This window comes from Puma concolor, chromosome D3 (genome assembly GCF_028749965.1).
Source record: "Puma concolor isolate L17-30 chromosome D3, mPumCon1.1.hap2, whole genome shotgun sequence".
NCBI lineage: Eukaryota > Metazoa > Chordata > Mammalia > Carnivora > Felidae > Puma > Puma concolor.
This window is the reverse complement of record NC_141678.1, coordinates 50,942,086-50,955,614: the sequence shown is the minus strand read 5'-3', so window position 1 is coordinate 50,955,614 and position 13,529 is coordinate 50,942,086.

Sequence of the window (13,529 nt, the reverse complement as noted above, 5' to 3'; positions counted from 1 at the left end):
GTCTCTCTCTCTCAAAAGTAAATAAATAAATAAATAAATAAATAAATAAATAAATAAAATTTTTTTGAGTGATAAATGTGTTTCAACACCTGTCTAAAACTGAAATGTGTGTTTCAGGAAATAAAACACAATGATTTCAACCTTTTAGTCTTTCTCATGTCTTTTTTTCTATAAAGTTAGAGGTATCTATAGAAAATATTTATTGAATTGTTTGCAATTTCTTTAGTTTCTTCTTTTTATAGTGTCTTCAGTTTTTAATAAAGTAAAATAAGGTGAATAATCTTAAATTAGCCTTCATAGCACAATCCTGTTTAGTAGCATTTTGCTTCCCTATCAGATGATGATCTTTCCATGTGCACCTATAAAAAGAACAATATCTGAATGTAACTTAATAATAACCAGGGTTATATGGAGAGTATTTGTTTTTCTTTGTATTCTATTTGAATTCTTTATAATGAGGCTGAATTACAGAAGTCTAAACCAATAATTTTTTTTCTCAAAGGGAAAGAAGAGGCAAACCATAAACATCCATTAATGTCAGTGAGGAGAACCCAGTCCAAGTTTTCTGTTACGTAGGCTGGCAGAAGTTTTTCCCAATATCTGGAATCCATGACTATATTCTGTGGTTATTGTAAGCAAGGCCCCCTCAGGTGTTTATCTTAAATTTTATCACTCTGTCCTCCCTCTGCTTACTCTATATGACAGGGGACTCTGCTGGAGTCTGTGAAGACATCGTGTCCCTCTCTGTACCCTTGAACTCCCATCTTCTCAAGATATTTTAAACTCTTTTTTTCCCTTCCTTGATACATGGTTTATTCTATCAGACTCAATCTGACTGAGAGCCCAAATGTTCAGGCACTTTCATTTTATCCACTTCTACTACAGTCTCCAGTTTTCAGTCAGAAAGCTCAATGTGCCTCTCCCAATCCACTGCATCTTTGCCCTTGTCCTTTGTGCATTGCTGTCTTCCACCTGGCTTCTCACTCTTGTCAGATTGATCTGGAGGTCACCTTCTGGTAGTGTCCTAACGGGTCTTCTGCTCTGACAAGCAGGTTGATCTAATTCCTCACACACACCACAGATTAGATTCTGGCATCCATCCTGTTTCTGTGCCCTGGTGAAGCTCGATGGCTCCTCCACCCTTCCTCACTAACTCCGTCTGGTGCAGGGCACTGAGGGCAATTCCTGACGAGCCTTTGTGCCAAATAAAAAATTTCGTTAAACTTATTCAAAAGGGTATTTTTCAAGTTAATAACCAAAGGCAAAAGCAGTAGCCAAGAAAAGAAACTAAAGTAGGGTACCAGATGTAAAGACATTAAACCAGCGGAGTGAAAAGACAGAAATAAGTGGAGAGGTCACCAATGAGGAAGATGGTGTAACAGTAGAATGAAAAATAATTTCTACAGAGCTTACTAATCTAGGTGGTTAAGAACATAAACTGGAGGATTGTCTCAAGCCTTAAATGGGTTAAATCTATACTTGTAGGAATGTAGAATATTTCACACATTTAGGACTCACTGTGTGAACCAGCTAAAATATGTCTTCCTCAGCTCTGGGTCTTGCTTGAAATGCTGGAATCCTTATACATAACCAAGTCTGATGTCTGGTATAACTGCTACAATGCACAAAATATCTGTTCTAGAAAGAAGTATATTGGAATAAGCATGGTGTTTAGCCTTCAGTCTCTGTTCCACTGGATCAGACCTGAGTCCCTGTACCATCCAAGATGGGGCAGTGGAGGATCTGATTCCAGCTTGTGTATTTGCTTTGTTCTTTTAAGATACAAGCACAAGACAGATGGAGAGGCCCCTCAGCTACTGGGGAGTCCTTGTACCAATTCATCTCCCAACACACTGAGAATCTCCCAACCTCTACACAGTTTCTATCCCTGAAGAAGGGGAAGAGCTTATGGATCCCTACTTTCCCTACTTTGTCACTTTGTCATGTACAATTAATAAAGTATACTGTGCCCAGCCAAAAAAAAAAAAAAAAAAAAAAAAAAAAAAAAAAAAAAAAGGATACACCATGCACCATGTACCCATTTAGGGAATCCCTGTCTGGAGAAGCACAGTATTCCTCTCTGTTTTATTCTTTAGATGGATCCATGTAAGTGGGGCTGTTCTAAATATCAGCATACACACCTCTCATAGACTCTTTGGTTTGCTCCTAATTGGTTCCTGACGCTGAAAGCAGCACATTCAAGTCTTTTCTCTAATAGGAAGAGAGTTTTTCAATGTGTATGATATGGTAAGCTATAGTCAAGAAAGCAGGTGGGACTTCCCTCCTCAGGCTGATAGTTGTTTTGTCTTCCCTTGGCAGCTATCCCAACTCTATCTCACAGATGCCACAAATAACAACACGTTGCCATCTAGCTCTGAATACACCTGCATTCCTCTACAGCAAATGCCTCACAAGAATTGCTTGCATAGACAATCTGCATTTTCTCATCTCCCATTCTTTCTCTCTTTTTTTAAATATGAAATTTATTGTCAAATTGGTTACCATACAACACCCAGTACTCATCCCAGCAGGTGCCCTCCCCCATGCCCATCACCCACTTTCTCCTCCCTCCCACCCCCCCCATCAATCCTCAGTTTGTTCTCAGTTCTTAAGTTTCTTATGGTTTGCCTCCCTCCCTCTCTAACTTTTTTCCCCTTCCCCCCCTCCCCCATGGTCTTCTGTCGGGATAGAAGGAACATACTTAAACATCATAAAAGCCATTTATGAAAAACCCACAGCTAATATCATCCTCAATGGGGAAAAACTGAGAGCTTTCCCCCTGATACAAGGAACACAACAGGGATGTCCACTCTCTCATTCTTTCTTGAATCTCATCTAATCAGGCTGTCTCCAGAATTCCACAGATCACTTTAATGGAGGCTGCCAACACTTTCATATTAATAAATACAATAGTTAATGAGACTATTAAGATATATTTTGAGACATCGAGAGGGTTACTTTTACATGAAATTCAATGTGAATAGTGCCCTCAGAATGCTTACAAAACAGTGACCCTGGTATAATTTTCTAAGGCTTAATTAAAAAAATTTTTTTTAAGTTTATTTACTTATTTTGAGAGAGACAGAGACAGTACAAGTGTGTGGGGGGGGGGGGGCGGGGGTGGCAGAGAGAAAGGAGAGAGAGAGAATTCCAAGCAGGCTCTGTGCTACCAGTGCAGAGCTTGACATGGGATTCGAACTCACAAAACCATGAGAGCATGACCTGAGCAGAAACCAAGAGTTGGATGCTTAACCAACTGAGCCAGCCAGGTGCCCCCTAGGACTTAATTTTTAAAGTCAATATTAATCCATTAAGTTGCATCAATGTTGTTGCACATGGCTAGGTGTATTTATTTCACTGTTGAATAATATTTGGTTGTCTGAATATACTTCGTTATTCATTCTTTTTTTCCTTCATTTTCTCTTGTTTTTTTGTATTAAAGATGTCTCTAACTTTTTAGTAAAATATTCTTGTACATGACTTCTGGTATATATATGCAATGTTTTCTCTTGAGTCATTTGGTATGGGGATGTTCATCTTTACAAGATAAGGGCAAAATATTTTCCAAAATTATTATATATAGCAATTTATAAGAAGTATTTTTTAATCCACATCTTCAACATGTTGCAGCATCAGACTAATATTTTTTTTGCAAATTGAATGGGTATGAAATAATATTTATTTATAATCTTGATTTGCATTTCTCTGATCATAAAAGAGGTAGAACATCGCTCCACATGTTTACTGGCCAAATTCAATTTACCTTCTGCGAAATGCATGTTCACATATTTTGCCCACTTTCCTAGTAAGCTTGATATTTCCATTAACTTAAAGATTTTATTTATGTTCCTGACATAAGGTTTTGTCAATCATGTAAGTCATAAGTATATTATCTCAGCTTGTAAATTATATTTTTAATTTCTTTATGTGTTATGATAAATTATCTAAAATGTAGAAATCAGGCAAAAATATGGGCAGCATAACCTTCCAATATCATTCAGGGGCAAAGACCACTCAATAGCTATGTAGGAGAATATATACTTAGCTAAACCCACTATGTATGATTATTTGAAGGTTTGGGATTGACAAGTTTCATGTTAACCTTCATATGTTGCTCTTGGACAGAAAAGATAATTTCAACTCACTGAAACAGATAACTCCTAAAACTATAGGACAAATCAAGATTGTTCTATTCATGCTAGGCATTAGCCAGCTTTGTATCTCATTCTGCAAATTTATCCTAATATGTCTTTATTAAATTACATATTGGATTAGATTTAACCATAGAAGCTGAACCAGTAAAACACATATATCATATATATAAATATATAAACATATATACCGTTATATATATAAACATATATACAATTACATATATACAGTATATATATATATATATATATATATATATATATACACACACACACACACACACACACAGTTTTTATATACAGTTATATATATTGGGGTGCCTGGGTGGTTCAGTTGGTTAAGCATCTGATTCTTGATTTTGGCTTAGGTCATGATCTCTCAGTTTGTAGGATTTAGCCTTGCATTGGGCTCTGCCCTGACAGCACAGAGCCTGCTTGGGATTCTCCCCCACCCCCTCTCTCTGCCCCTCCTTTGCACACTCTCTCTTTCTCTCTCTCTCAAATTAAATAAATAAATAAGTAAACGTTATATACAGTTACATATACAGTTATGTAGAGTTTATATACATACATATATCATATATATATGCATAAACACACATATTTACACATACCCATATACACAAACATGTATCTATGTTTTCAAAATACCCTTTCAATTGACTTTAACGTTATAATGCTTCTGTCATTATTTAATAAGTTAAACAGAATGTTTAAATGTGCTCATTTACATGAAATCTATGATTTTAAAAATTGCACTCATGATTTCTGGAACTTCTACTAAACTAAGTAGTTTGACCAGATGCAGCTCAGCAAACTTCTTGCCAAAGAAGTGCACATATGCCAAGACCAGGTAGGTGTTTTCTTGCCTTGCATGGTGAACTCCAAGCTGCAAAGGAATTTTAGCTTTATCTTTTTATTTTTGTTTTTATTTTATTGTAAATGTTATTTTGGGGGTGCCTGGGTGGCTCAGTCAGTTAAGCATCAGACTTTGGCTCAGGTCATGATCTCACAGTTTGTGGATTCAAGCCCCAAGTCGGGCTCTGTGCTGACAGCTCAGAGCCTGGAGCCTGCTTCAGATTCTGTGTCTCCCTCCCTCTCTGCCCTTCCCCACTCACACTCTGTGTCTTTATCTCTCTCTCTCAAAAATAAATAAACATTTAAAAAGTTTTTAATGTTATTTTGTGTTTTATTTGCTTTTGGCACAAACAATAATAATTGAGGATTTGGTTTTCTCCTTAAGTATTTTGTAGAATACACTAATGATGGCATCTGGACCTGGAATTTACTTTTTAGGTAAGTTTTCAATTATAAATTCAGTTTTAATAGATGGTTGTTCATGTAACCTATTTCTTCCAGAGAGAGAATTCTTACCTGTGTAATGAGATTTGTTCATTTTATAAAAGTTTTCAATTTACTGGCATAAAGTTGTCAATTATATGCCCTTTATTATCTTTCAATTTTTTTTAAATTCACCAATTCTTTTGTTTACAAGAGCCAAAGCATATTTTATGCAGTACTCTCTGGAAAGCTAAGGTAATAAATTTTGCTACTATTTATGCATTGAAAAGACCACTAAGCATAGTTAGAAGGAAGACCTCCCTAATTCAATAAAAAAAGATTTCCTTCTTTTGAGAGAAATACTATTTTTTAATATCAGTTACATATGAATGAGTTGCAGTATTTAATTCTTCACATATAGTCAATAGTTTTTAAATTTGTATGAGAAATTAAATGCTGAGCCTATTCTCAGCCACATCCCTCTCCATTCCCTCATTAGCATCTGTCCCAATATCAGTGAAGACATCTTGCCACTCTGTAGAGGAAGCTAGTGTTTAAAATTATTCATGTTTCATTAAAACATAGCTCCTACTCACTACCCAGCTGTTTCTTTGGTGCCCAACTAATTAGTCAATGATTGATTCTTCCAACAGGACTTTCAAAAGAATTGTCAAGGGTAAGACGACTCTTAGTACAGCCCATACCGGTCACCCTGATTTCTCTGACATCCTATGGACACAGGTGAAAAAACTCCTGCAGAAACTCACTTCCTAGGATTGCCATGTGTCCCCATGTTCCCACAAATCCACTTAAGACAATTTCTGTATACCAAATAACCATAGGGAAGAAGGGGGAGCTATTAAATGGACTGCCTGGCTAGGCTGATAAAGCTTCCTATTCCACATTGCACTCCAAGTTTGAATAGATGTTGAGAAAGCCCCTCTGGTGCTTCCCTTATCTATTCTTCAATGTTCATCTTTTATGTAGACCAGAGTTTCTGACCTGTATAATCTTCCTTCTCTCTGATGAACTTTTGACATTGTTCACAATGTAGGTCTAGTGGCAATAAGTTTCCTTGAATTTTGTTTTCTGAGGAAAGTCTTTATTTCTCTTTCACTTTTGAAGGATAATGTAACAGGATATAGAATTTTATATTGGTGGGTTTTTTTTCTCTCAACACTGAATATTTCCTTCCATTAGTTTCCAATGAAAGCTTCCAATAATTCTTCCCCACTCCATATGTGCATGAGACACCTGATATCAAGTGGGGCAGGAGTTTAGCTTTCCTTTGCCTCTGGGCTGTCGCCAAAACTTGTTCTAGAAAATAGAACGCAATGAGAGTGATGTCTGGGGACATCTAAGCCTAGGCCTTAAGGAAACAGGGAACCTTTGGGGTGCCTGGGTGGCTCAGTTGGTTGAGCGTCCGACTTTGGCTCAGGTTATGACCTTGTGGCCTGTGAGTTCAAGCCCCGTGTCAGGCTCTGTGCTGACAGCTCAGAGCCTGGAGTCTGCTTCTGATTCTCCCTCTCTCTCTGCCCCTCCCCTGCTCATGCTCTGTCTGTCAAAAATAAAAATACATATTTAAAAAAATTTTTAAAAAAAGGAAACAGGGAGCTTTCATTTTCTGCTTTTTGGAACCAAATCAGTAACTGTAAGAAACTAAAGTTATGGGTGTGGGGGAGGGGGGAATAAAAGGAGAAGGAGAACCAAAGTGTTCCTATGGATAGATTCCAGAGAATACCCAGCACCAACTGCAAATCATGTGAAGAGTCATCTTTGACCTACCTCAGTAGATTCCCCGCATGACTTGGAGCAGAAAAATCATCTGAGCTCAAACCACACAATCAGAAGAAATAAGAAAAGGCTTGCTGTTTTAAGCCATCTGAGTGGTTAGAATTGCTATGTAACAGTAGAAAACTAAAATATAGGCTAATTTAATATATGACTTTAAATTTTCTTATCATCAGGATGGCTTCAAATAGAAATTCTAAAAATTCTGCTTCCCCTCACCCACACAAAAAGTTAAGTTAAACCTAAAAAGCTGTCTTGAGATAATTTTTTAAAGAGGATCCATGGGAAATTCTTTGTGAATAGGCTAATATTTGTTATAGTTTTCTGTGCATTGCCAGGACTGTAGGACATAACATGAAAGAAAAAAACAGAGAAAAAGTCCATGAGGTAAGATTAAAACTCTTGGCTGCAGTGAAAGAAGTTTTATTGCCTGGGAAAGTACATAAAATATTTACATGGGTATAGTAACAAAATATACTTAGGGTTTGGTTTCTTTTCTAGTACGATCATAATTCTTATCAGTAAGATGAATCAAAGTTATATACCAAAATTCACAAGTATTTAATCTATGTTAGTCACAGAAAAATAAGAGAAAAGTCTAAAAAAATAGAATGGCCTGAGGTTTGGGGAAAATATACAAATAAATTCTTATTCAAAACTTTAGTTACTTATTGTATTTACAATTGTAACTGTATTAGAAGAACATGAGCAAGAAGAAGTCATGCATTATGGAGCACAGAACATTTTGGAAAACAGGAAATTATAAAACAGAGCAATATTAATAATTAGAACTTAAAACATCAGTCTAATTCTGATATTTTGTGGATGACAATATAAAATTAAATGACTTTGAAAAATTGATTTTTGACAGATTCAATATTAAATTTAGAAGCCCAGGGGTACCTGGGTAGCTAGTCAGTTTAAGCATATGACTTTTGATCTCAGCTCAGGTCACAATGTCAAGGTTTGTGAGTTCAAGTCCCACATCAGACTCTGCCCTAAGCGCGTGGGATCTCTCTCTCTCTCTCTCTCTCTGCCCCTCACCTGCTTGTGTTTTCTCTCTCAAAAATAAATAAATACATACATACATACATACATACATACATACATACATAAGCTTAAAAAAAGAATTCCTATAAATTGAGAAGCCCATAAAAAGGAAACAGGGTCAAACATGCCATAGCACCATCTGCTTTAGACTTTCTGTAGACATTGCATTTGCTTATTTGAACAATCCTGTCAATCTCATATGAAAGTCATTTCCAACATTGACTGGCAGCATGTGGACATGAAACACCTCAGTCTAAAGCCTTTTGACTCATAGTTCTGATGGAGAGGTAAGTGAAGGTACCAAAGCAGTAAATTATCATTGAGCGAGAGGGGATATGACTCTAAACAAGAAAAGCATATTCATAGAGAGCATAGTGAAGTGTTTTATGACATAAATGAGATATGCTGGAAAAAACAAACAGCATGCCCATCCATTTGGACAGGATTACATTTAGAGACAATTTTCAGAGCTTGTGAGAAATATTGGCAGCGCTGTACAAAGAGCCTTCAAACCACTATTCAGCCTCTGTTTAGTTCTGCTAGTCAAAAAATTTTAAATTCACGTGCTCTTTGACCTACATATTGGATTTCAAAGAGTTTATATATAGGAATACACAAACAAACATTTTTCAGGGTGTCTGTATTAGGATGTTTATTGCAACACTCTTTGTAGTGACATAAAAATGAAAGAACAAAACATTCATCAGTAAGGGGCTTTAAAATAAATGATGAGGGGCGCCTGGGTGGCGCAGTCGGTTAAGCGTCCGACTTCAGCCAGGTCACGATCTCGAGGTCCGGGAGTTCGAGCCCCGCGTCAGGCTCTGGGCTGATGGCTCAGAGCCTGGAGCCTGTTTCCGATTCTGTGTCTCCCTCTCTCTCTGCCCCTCCCCCGTTCATGCTCTGTCTCTCTCTGTCCCAAAAATAAATAAAAAACGTTGAAAAAAAAATTAAAAAAAAATAAAATAAATGATATACAAAAGAATGGGATAATATGGTATTATGAGGAAGAGCTATATGTACAGATATGGACTCTAAGAATCATTCTAAGGGGGAAAGTAAAATGGAGAAATATAGATATAGTGTAATCATTTTGGGGGAAAATGTAAACAAACATATGAATATCTGTATCTGTAGATATAAATATATAGATAGGTATACACATTTATTTCACAATAAAAGATGACTAAAAGATTCCTAATGGTACTTGCCACTGGGGAGGAGGTCTAAGGAGGATAGAGAAGAGAGATGGAGTAGAGAAGCTGTCACTTCTAAGCAGCCAAAATAACTCAGATGGGAGAGCATTCGATTGGAGAAGATACCACTTTGAATTTTGTGCTTCTGTATATTGGTTCAATATTTTGAATTACTAGCTTGTATTATTTTTTTTATCAATAAAAATTATCTGGTGCAAAAATAGGGGACCACATGTCTTCTTTGAAATTATCTATGTTAAAAATATTTTGTTTAAATATACAAATAATAATTATGGAAGTTCAAACACAGGCACAATTAGCATGAAGTAACCAGACAAAGAAAACAAAACAGACAAAACTAGACAAAATTTCACTTTAAAGCAGGTAAACATAGGTAGTAATACTATCAGCAAAATGAAAGGAATGAAGAGTACAGTGCTCAGGGCTGCAGGTATTCTTGAGGATGAAGTTAGAATTCTCAGTCAGGTAAGTGCATTCGAGAGGCTTCTGTCACATTGATAACGGCTTGTTTCTTAACATGGTCTGTGGGTATACAGTTGTTCAATTTATTATTCTTGTTTAAATATTGCCTTTAGATTTTATGTATTCTCTTATATATATTACATGTGTTATATGTATATACATATGACACATGTAATATTATATATTATATTATAGAACATATAACACATGTATTATATATATGTGTGTGTGTGTGTATATATATATATGTATATATATGTGTGTATATATATATATATATATATATATATATATTATAGTTTGTTTGTTTTAGCACAGCGCTGTTTCAAAAATCGTTGGTTGATTAGTTTTCATGACCAGTCATTCTGAGTACGTGTTGTCTTCTTGACATTACCTGAAATATCTCACTTCTAACCCATGTCGTCATATGAGGTAGGAACTATTAAAATCCTATCATATAAATGAAGAAACAGAGGCTAAAGAGTAGAAGCAATTTGCTCAAGGTCATTCAGTAAGTTGTTTGTATTTAATTAAAACTTGTTCTGACTTCACTGTCCAATGTTCTAAACATAGGAGAGACTGCCCATTAAAGATACAAATGCACAAAGTGCTTCCAATTTGCTATTTCTAACTCATTGTTTGATGCTTTATGGATCCTACATCTGGATAATTCTATCATGTGTCATGAAAAATTATATGTAATTTCATCAATCACAAGTTGGCAGTTAACCATGATAACATTATGTAAATAGCAAACATTTAGCAATCAAGGTACTAAATAAAATATAAGAACCTAAAATAGAATTAAGAAAGTGCATTTTGACTCTTAAGGTAATGCTTTGGATCATAGAAACCTAAGATTATAATTTCATCTTTCACTGAAGTATTTAAAATAATATTATTTAAAATTAAATAATTGTATATAATTTTAATTTTATATTTTAATAATTAAAATATTATTTAAAAGTGATCTTACTGGGACATACACATGAAGTTATTTATTTCACTATTTGTAGGATTTCACACAGCAGACTTTCGTTTTCCCTCAGTGTATTCTCTTCTTTTCTCATCCACCTTCTGAATGGGCCTTTCTTCAACACCCTTTTGATGAAAATTCCTATTCTTTTAGTTCAAGCTGTCAGTTTCCTCATTGCCAGAGATATCTTACAAATCATAGTGGAAGTCAGATTTACTCGTTTGTACAATACTGTACAGCCCAGTTTTGCAACTAGGAAGCTACTCAGCAGCTGTGTGACTTTGGGCGTTCACCTCTTAGTACAACTCATGTGTTTATTTGGGTTTTCCCCAAATCCTGCTGCCCACATGGCTCTCTGCAGCATCCAGGGCCCAGCCACAGGTCCAGGTCATTGCTTTGTACCCTCAGGCATAGGATTAGGACATCTGATGCAAAATACTAATTCATCTTCTGGGAGATACACTTCTAGATACGAGTTTTGAGAACATTTATGGGCTGCCTATATTTTAAAAGTGTCTGTGTTGTTTTTTTTTTTCTTCCATGTTAAAGCAAGTTACACATCTGCTTTATAAAACTCTAAGTGAATTGTGAGATATTCTAGGTTAAACAGTTAAGAGAAGAGCCAGACTAGGACTGTGACCCAGAGACCCTACCTGTACGCACAGATTACTGCGTGGCCAAAATAGTTGTTTTGTCTACCTTAGCAAGCAATCCAGAGATCCCTCATGATTGCTTCAACCTTAGTGATTGGAATTGATTGTGAAAGCAGCTGAAGTTTTTCAGTTACTCTGCCTCCAACTTGGGTGATGACTTATTACTGCAGCTATAAATGCTCTAGGTCCAGAAAGTTCACAAATAATCAACTGTTTCTCTGGTAGCAAATACTTATGATGGCAAGATAATAAGAACATGGGTGTCTGAGCACCCATGTTGTATAGAACAACAGAGGAGACACTATTGTGCAAATACAAGAGAGATGGGAGAGAAAAAATATAGAAAAGACATAGTCCCTATCCTTCAGAATCATACAATGTCAGCCCATTGACAATTGACTGTATCAGGATATTTTGTCAAATAGCCTAGCAACTATTTTTCTATCTTTTTTTATAATTTATTTTGAGAGAGAAGAGAGAGCATGCATGGAAGGGACCAAGAGAATCCCAAGCAGACTCCTCATTGCCAGGGCGGAGCCCTACCTGGGGCTCAAACTCACAAAACATGCAATCATGACCTGAGCCAAAACCAAGAGTCTGATGCTTAACTGACTCAGCCCCAGGTGCCCATCTATCTTTTTTATATTATACCCCATGATTTAAAATTTTCACCCATTCCATCTATCTAAAGAACAATAACAACAAAATAGTGTTGATGACTAGCATCTTTATATATGTGTGTTATGTATGTGTGTGTATGGGGGTATGTGTGTATTACATAATGGTTCTCATGATCATAAATAATGTGCGGTGTTATCATATTCATTTTCTCTAGTGTTTGAAATTTTTAGTTGTGTTCAAACCATGCCATTGAAATGTACGTTGACTCAAATGTGAATAATGCAAACCTACTTTTTGTTTTTGAGTAGTTTTGTAGTCAACTTTTAAAAGACCTGCTTTCACAAACTTTAGGAAAATAAACTTAAATAGCTAAATAAAATAATAGACTTAGTTCAGCTTCAATTAAAATTACTGATTAATTCTCTGAGAAAACAGGCTATATAACAGCTACATAGCAAAGATCAGATGAGGAGCAATGTTAAATCTTACTAGTTTACTGAAATTTATGTGGTAGCCATTAGAAGCTAACAAAATTTGTAAAATAATAATTCATGGGTGGACTGAAACACCAGATCCAGCAGATTGAATTTGGCTAAGGCCAAATTGAAAGCAAGTGGAGGGTTTACATACATCACTCAAATATTCTTAATTTACCAACTGTATGATTCTATTTCTGTTGAGTTATATTAACCCTATTTTAATTTCAATTACAGCTTTGTTAAAAATAAAAGCAGGAGGAAAGGTTTAAAAGGGGCAAGAAGAAGGGAATATTCAAATTCAGCTTGCTCCCATTGGGTCTTTAGAATAAGGGTGGGATAAATTAAAACAAAGTCACTTGCAATAATCTATTTATTTATTTACATTATCCATGCCATGTGTCAATTCTCCAACACAAGAGATAAGAAGATAAGAAGTGTTTCCACCTCCATCCCTCGCCCCTCATACCTCTTTTTGTTTGTTTGTTTTTTCCTACTGAGACAGGAGATTAATCCTGACAAGGTGAGGTGACACTACTGCCCAGGGACTGTCCTTTTATTTCCCTTTAACTAAGTCTGTCTCTGAGATCTTAGGACCCAAAAGATACTGAGGATTCTATATAGTATTACTGTGTCATTGATTTTCTGCCTGCTAGATTTGTCAATTACCTGGTGAAGGATGTTGAAGCCTCCAACTATGATAGTGGATTCATCGACTTCTTGCAGTTCTATCAGTTTTTGCCTCATATATTTTGAAACTTGTTGTTAGGGGCATACATGTTAAGGATTGTTATGTCTCCTTGGAAAATTAAGCCCTTTATTATTATGTAATGCCCTCTATATCCCTGATAAGT